At 34.3% G+C, this 8,451-nt stretch overlaps 1 pseudogene; it reads right to left on the reverse strand.

Annotated features, from left to right (window-relative positions):
• LOC109223512 lies at positions 4,602–6,870 on the reverse strand (annotated as a pseudogene).

Here is an 8,451-nt window from a genome sequence, read left to right on the forward strand (position 1 = left end):
AGTGTTTTCGCTCAGATTTATCTTTATATAAAAAGTGGTTAAATTTCGATTACTTTTGAAATTGGGCTATTTTTGAACGACCAGTTGTAAATCTGGCTATTTTTAAAATTTACCCCACTAAAATGCACAAAAATGTCGCCACATCACAAGAAAGATCTTATTCCTAGCCTCTCTACGGTCATTTAGATGCAAACAACAACAACCACAACAAATCCAGTGTAATTTCACAAGTGGATTCAGAGAAGGTTAGAGTGTACGTAAATCTTACCCCTACTATAAGAAAGTAGAGAGGCTGTTTCCGGTAGACCCTCGGCTCAGAAAAAATAGAGAGAAAAACATCTTTCTATCTTAATATAGATGATAACAGCTTAATATATTTTTCGCTATCTGTCAAGTATTGAATGCATTAGCCTTTTTTTTTTTTGCGGACTTTGACCATATTTTTTTCCTCGATATGTTTTCATCTTCTATGATATAGTAGACAACAGGATATTTGTATAATTATGGGATCATGTCGCTGGAGATTTTTACTGGAAAACGGCCCACAGACAAACTATTTGATGACAATGTGAATCTCCACCTTTTCGTCAAAGAGATTTTTACATTTCTATACACTATATGAAACTATATTACCCTCCCTACTCAAGTTTTACTATAATTACATCTTATATAACCAATTATCATTTATGTACGTTTTAAGAGAATTAATGATAATAATTAGTGTCCTAAAATTACTCTAACGTATCTTCCACACCCCACGTTTCTCTCTCCACATCCCCACGTATCACCCTCCCCCACGTTTCACTCTAAATCTTTCTTCACTTTCAAATTTAGTCGTCGTAAGAAAAAAAACATTTCATAATTCTCCATTGTTTTTAGCTTCTTTTTTCTTTTGTCTCATAACAGTTGTGAACTTTAGAATTCCGATAAAGGTCCTCTGACCTCTGGTATAAGTAGACTGTTATTTAATACTATTTTTGTTTGTTTTTCTTTTTCACCATTTTCTAGTTTAAGCACAAGCAAGCAAACATTAAAAATTATAGATACAGCCTTAGGCTTTTTTTTTCTTTAATTAGTTCGTTCCGACATGACGATACCTTTCTAATTTAAAAATAACATAACTTGAACTTTTCATCTTATTATATAATTCACCAAAAAAAAATTTGTTTGAATTAAGTGTTATTGCAAAGAATTGGGAATTCTCTCTACGTCTCTCTCTATCTCTCAATCCCTAATTTCAGTAATGTAAAGCAAAGGAAAAGAGAGCACCAATTCCACCATTGACAGCCATTAAAAAGCTTTGAAGCTTTGAATTCAAATTTGGGTTTTGAAAAATCATTATTTGTTTGGATTGGGTGTTGTTGCAAACAATTGGGAATATGATTTGAAGTTTATATCTCAATTTTGAGGGTGTTTCGGTGAAGACTACACTTGATTTTGGCTGAATTTCATATTAAAACTCGTAGAAGAAGAAGAAGATATATATATATATATATATATATATATATATATATATATATATATATATATATATATTATTTAACTATTGTATGAAAGTTGAACAATATTGTATAAAAATTATATTTAAGTTGTATGATATTGTAGTTGTATAAAACTGAGTAGAAATAATGTAAGAAAATTGTAGATAACTTGTAGATAAATTGTATAATATATAATTAGTTGTATGAAATTTATTTTTACCATGTATAAATCAGATCCAAAATATACAAAAGACATATTGTATAATTTTTGTATAAAATTTGTATTTAAGTTGTACGATATTGTAGTTGTATTTAACTGAGTAGAAATAATGTATGAAAATTGTAGATAAGTTGTAGATAAATTGTATAATATATAATTAGTTGTATGAATTTATTTTTATAATGTATAAATCAGATACAAAAGACATATAAAATTTGTATTTAAGTTCAAACAACAGGCTGATGGTTTTGTTTACTTAGTACTGCCTAATATCCACTAAGATGGATTCATGATTTGACCAGTTTAATTATCAGACGGCGTAAAAACTCAATGTTGGTGTTTATAGTGTAAAACACAAGCGAATTAAAGGTCCTCTGTAACAATAAATTTGTTCAATTCTGCTGATCTCATGGCCTTATACAAATGGGACTTCAATTTAGGGGGGTGTATCATTCAGATAAAATCGAAAACCAAAATTGAATGGAAACAATTAATTGGTTTACTGTTTGATTTCGGATAACTTTTTAATTTTTAATTTTTTGGAGTTTTTGGTTTGTATATTTGGATCTTCGAAAAATCAAATTACTCATAATATAAGTTTTCTATTGTTCTTTAGCATTTAAATATCTTGTGTCGTCAGAACGTTAGTGTTTCACAACTTTATATGGTCCTAAATACGTCTTTCTGCAGTATTTCTCTGTCTTCAAATTTTTTCATTTGCAAAATCTAACAGGTACTAAGATTTTATTTGTTATATTCTTTATATATATATATATACAAAATTACTTTAAAAAAATCATATATGGCTGAAAGAATGATAGTAGAAGGAGCTCCATTTCTCAGAGTAATTCTTTCTTTACTTGAGTTGTTTTCTGAAATTTACGATCTTTGTTGTCAAATTGCCACTATAATAATTATTGTGGAGAAAAAAAGAATGCATGAGATCAAACCTAGAGACTATTTGGGCAGATAATCTCGACGCCCAATTAGAATAGTTATTAAGTGAGCTAATTAATTAATTAATGTCAATAAGAAAAAGCCGAGATTCGAAAGGATGTCCCAGCGTAAGATTGCGTCCAAACTGACAAAAGATTTAAAGTATAGTTTAGTAGTTGGCAGAAAAAGACTTTGTAAACCTAAAACTAAGAGATGTTTATCCACAGACTGTAATGTTAAGATAAGGAAAACATATTGAAGATATATTTATTAAAAGTCACGCAAAAAATTATTTGGAGTGTGGGTGGAAGATCAGGAGAGAAAAAGGGGAAAGAGGAGAGAAAAAAAGAAAAATGGTGTAACTATATCCCTTGATTGAAGGCACAGATAATAGATTGGGAGCTTGTATAGATTTTGTAAACAAAACTTGTTTATGCGGGTAATTAACTAAACATGGACATTAAGGGTAATAAAGTTTCAAATAGTGTATAGGAATGAAAAAATCCCGTTCGTCAAACTATATAAGTAGAAATGACACCAAGTAGCCATTATAGAGGACTGCTATTTAAAAGTTAATCAATGTGTCCTGAATTTCAGTTTTCCAAATTAATTTTTCAGGATACAAAGTCCTAAAATTAAGATTTTTAATTCAAATTTTCGAACAAAATAAGTATTGGCTAATCCCTAAAGAGCAGTTGTAAACATGGCTATTTGTTTCTATCTTCCAACTTGGGCTAGCATGTTCAGAAGAAACACCACAAGAGAGAATTAACATGGAACAGCCGAATAGGTTTACAGGGAATTGATAATAGTCAGAGACAGGTTTCCAAACTGATCGGAATCCACTGCTAAGCAGTCCCTAAAAGACAGCTCAAAGAAAAGCTTGATTAAGGGTGTGTTTGGTTTTTTTGGAAAATATTTTCATGGAAAATGAGTGGTTTTATCACTTATTTTTTCTTGTTTGGTTGGTGAGTAAAAATATTTCTAGTTTGGTTAGAGAGTAGAAAATAATTTTGTATGCTACTCTCCTCACCTCCCTTCCCCCAAATCCCCATGTTTCATGTGCTTCCCCCCCCCCAATAACCAACATTTTTAGGACTCTATTTTCTTCAAAAATTTAATTATTCTTCTAAATATTCACACGAACCCAAAGGAACTAATGAGATGCTTTACTTTTTTACGCAAAAACATTGATATTTGTGCTCCATAACTAGAAAAGAAAATACTCTTTTTTTGGTTGAAAAAGGAAGTATTTGTTGAAATGAAAGAAAATACTTTTTCTACATCATGAAAAGAAGATACTCATTTTGTTGAATGAAAGAAAATACTTTTTCTACATCAAAAAAAATTGTTAAAATAAAAAAAAATACTTTTTTTATATCATGAAAAGAAAATACTCATTTGTTGATATAAAAAGATAAAGTACTCTATTCATAACATGAAAAGAAAGTAGTGTTAATACTATTTCTATTTAGGGTGGGGTTGGGGATAGGGGGTGGGACGGGTTGGGTAGGTGGGGGTGTGGGGGTGAGTTGGTGGGGGTTGGTGGAGATGGAGAATAAAATAGGAAAGGTTGAAAAAGAGTTGGAAAATGTTTTCCCTTCTCTTGATAGGGAAAATATTTTCCTCCAATTAGAAGAAAATGAGCTCATGAGTAAAATGTTTTCCAAGACACTGAAGTCAACCAAACATGTGAAAATTGAAAAATATTTTCCATCGTACCAAACACACCCTAAGTTGTTAATTATCAATTGAGTTATGTATGGTCAAAGTTATATATCAACTTCACATATGCATTTTGTTTAAGACATACGGCAGTTAACATCACTGTGATTCATTCCGTTAGTGAGGTACCAAAGCTCGACCACTGGATATATAGATCAAATATGAAGAAATTATTCATCTCCATCTAGGCCAAATTTCAAGTCAAGTTTTTGAGATAGCAATTTGTAAATATAGAGATAGAAGCTGCAAAAGTAAACCTCGCATGATCTCATAGAGTAAATATGTATTTTATCCAGATGTAGCCCAAAAACAAGAACAATAAAAAAAGAGATGGGATGCATAGATTCTAACAAAACTATAACCAAAACGGAATCATTCAATCCCTCACAACCAGTAAGTTTCTTTTCTCCTCCTCCACTCACAACAAAATAAAAAAGTTCCCTACAGAGTAGCTCACAATTGCTAGGAATTTCTCTGATCACTAACAGTTCGCAAAACCAGAGAAATCAAGACAAAAGGGAGAAGAAACAGAGCTAACCCGCGAAAGCAGCTATATTCAGAAAGCCGTAACATTGTCATGTGATTCTCATTGTTGATCATTTTCTGCAACACTTGGCCAATCGATAAACTTATAACCTTGAAGAGACGGTGGCAAATAAGTCTGGGCTGATGAGTCTGGATTGTCAGGAGGATAAATATAGTCCTTTCCATAACCAAGATCTTTCATTAGCTTAGTTGGTGCATTCCTAAGATGAATAGGCACCCCCTCATTTTGTCCAACTGATTCCCTTACCACTTTTTGAGCTGCCCCTACTGCTCTATAGACGGCAATAGATTTAGGAGTCAATGCCAAATAAGCAACACATTGAGCAAGTATAACATTGCACTCGGGCATGCCAATAAAATGGCAAGCTTGGTAGCAAGCGACAGCCTGGCAAAGAGCCGATGGATCAGCTAACCCCACATCTTCACTAGCAAACCTGACCAGCCTGCGCGCTATGTAAAGAGGCTCCTCGCCCCCTTCCAACATTCTCGCCAGCCAATAGATTGAAGCGTCAGCATCACTTCCTCTCATAGATTTGTGAAGTGCGCTGATAAGATTATAGTGTTCATCCCCTGCTCTGTCATAAGCCAAGTGCTTACATTGCAATGCTTCTTTTACGTCATCCAGAGTAATAACTGCAGACAAACAAGACTCATCAGCATTTTCTGCGTTTTCCTCTAATTCCCCGTTTAATCCTATAGCGATTCGCGTCCGTGCAGCAGCAGTGGTGGCAGAAATTTCCAAGGCATTCAATGCCACCCTAGCATCACCATCACAATTAGTCGAAAGAAACTCTACACACTCATCATTTACTTCAATTTTCATCATCTCTCCCATAGAAAAGCACAGTCCTTTGTCAGAATCAGTCACGGCCCGCCTAAGGAGAGCAGCAATGTCGTGGGGTTTTAAGGGATTGAGAGTCAAGACTCTGCACCTGGACAATAACGGCGTAATCAAATGAAACGATGGATTCTCCGTAGTTGCTCCCATGAAAATGACACTGCCATCTTCAATAACCGGCAAAAAGGAATCTTGTTGGGCTTTATTGAACCTATGAACCTCATCAATAAACAAAATGGTCCTCTTGTTGCTTTTCTTTTTCAGTCTTCTCGCTTCATCAACCGCATCTCTAACATCCTTAACACCGGAAGTAACAGCCGATAAGGAAACAAACCGATATGTATTTTTGTTACAACCGCCAACAGCTTCAGAAGCAGAGCAGGTGTTAACTATGGCTCTAGCAATAGAGGTTTTGCCAGTACCTGGTGGACCCCACAGAAGTATTGAAGGGAGACGACCGCAATCAATGGCTGATCGAAGAAGGGATTTTGGCGCCAAAATGTGGTCTTGCCCAACAACGTCGTCTAGGGTACGAGGTCGCATTCGTTCGGCTAACGGTTCATGAGGCGGTGGAGCTGGTTTCTGTTTTTTCCCTTGCTCATTTTCTACTAATTTAGGGCGCTTTGTTAAATGGAGTAATTGAGCTACGTTGTCTTCTTTTTCTTCTACTTCATCATGGGCGGTCACCACCGCCTTAGGGTTTAAGACTTGAAGTGTTGGTACGGAGGTGGGAGTGAGGGGTTTAGAGTGAAATTGAAAGAATTGATCGATTTTGGGCTGGAATGGATGATGATCGTGGGCGGCGGTAGTAGTAGGGGAATCAGAGGATGGAGAAATTGGGGGGTTGAAATTGGGAGAATCTTCGCCGGAATCATTGTGGTGGTGGTTGCGGTGGCTGAGAATCCACTCGGTGGCTTTAACGATATCGCCGCCGGTAATGGTAAGTGCTTGAGCGACTAAGTCTCCCGGAAAGCCCATCCCTAGAAGCTGCTGTTCTGCCATGGTCTTCTTTTTCCCGCTTCCTCAACTCCGCTTTGGCGCGGTTTTGTTGAAGAAAATGTTGTATTAACGATTTCAATCGTCATTATAGGAAATGGGGAGTACTATTTCCAAAAATGATTAATGTCAAATTTAATAAATAAATAAGTACTCCATCCGTCTCAAATTATATATTAGTACTTTATCTCAAATTATTTATCATTTTAGAAATTCAACACTTAAGAAGGCCATTAATCTCTATCCCGTCAAACAAATTCTAAACTTTAAAACAAGGGTATAGAGTGTGAGAGTGCTCGAAAATGTGTAGTTTGTTACGGTTGGTCGTCTCACATTGATAGCTGGAAAATTGAGAGTACATGGCCTTTTGAGAGTATAGTTTCCAAAGTATAATAGTCTTCTTCACATTTGCTAATTCTTAAATAATAGTCCTTTAGAGTGGTTATTTAGTATTATTTCTACAAGAAAACGACCAGTTGGGCTTCTGCTCATGTCATTCTGTTTGAAAGGGCTGGAGCCCACAAAACCGCTTTTCAACCGGCCCAAGTTTGGTACATAATCGGGCTGGGCTTTTGTCCATAGTTAAACAAGGGAAGAGAGAAATACAGATTGTATTCGAAATGACAAAATTGTGGATTGAATGACCAGGGATCAATTGACAGTACCTGCGGATGAGTATTAGGAGACTAAGAGCCCGTTTGGACATAAGAATTTTTTTACTTTTTTTGGAATCTTTTACTTTTTGTTCGAAAATAGTGTTTGACCGTAAAATTTTCAATTTTTACTTGAAGATAAATTTTGGAGTTTTTCGAAAATTTGAAAAACTCCCAAAAACTGTTTTTTCAAAATTTTCACTCAGATCACTCACAAAACTTCAAAACAACCCAAAATTATATTCATGTCCAGACACAACTCTAATTTTCAAATACCATTTTCACTTGAAATTCTTTTTTAATTTTTTTTGAAATTTTACAATTCTGATGTCCAAATGCCCACTAATAGCCTTCAAAATATGCAGAAGGGGTAGGCTGTATAATCCCGAATATTATCACTCGTGTGTAGACCAAATAATATACTAATTCTTTCTTTGAAAAAAAACCAGCTTTACAACTTGAAATACAGAAAGGGAAGAAGTCATTTAAATAAAAAAAACTCAAAGCAAGAAGGGATTGTTGGAAAAATATTGGATGATTATGGAGAATAAAAGATTTAGCTTGAGGCGTGTTAAGGATACTGTCCTTAAGGATATTTCGCCTACACAGTGATAAATAAAATTAGGCGTATCCGTCAGGATTCAACAACCTCTTCTAGTATAACTAGGAGCAAAAACAACAACGATAAATCAAAGAAAACCCAGCACAAAAGAAGGGGAAGAAAAGTTTTTACTTTTTCACACACTTGAAAGTAAAAAGAACTTGGAAATTTATAGATAAGAAACCATCTTAAGATTGCTAAAATGCTCCAACATATATAGCATTAAAAAACTAAAGAATAATAAGAAAAGATGTTACAAAACAAATCTTAACATTTTGTAACTTCCAAAGCCACTAAAAGGCTAATTACTAACGGACGTAATAATTTAGTAAAANTTCCAAAGCCACTAAAAGGCTATTACTAACGGATAATAATTTGGAAAAAAGAATTCAAAAGCCGTTAATAGCTAATCAAAGAAGGTTTTGTATGAATATTAATAAAAGTTCAGATTTGTT

The sequence above is a fragment of the Nicotiana attenuata genome, chromosome 3 (genome assembly GCF_001879085.1).
Source record: "Nicotiana attenuata strain UT chromosome 3, NIATTr2, whole genome shotgun sequence".
Lineage (NCBI taxonomy): Eukaryota > Viridiplantae > Streptophyta > Magnoliopsida > Solanales > Solanaceae > Nicotiana > Nicotiana attenuata.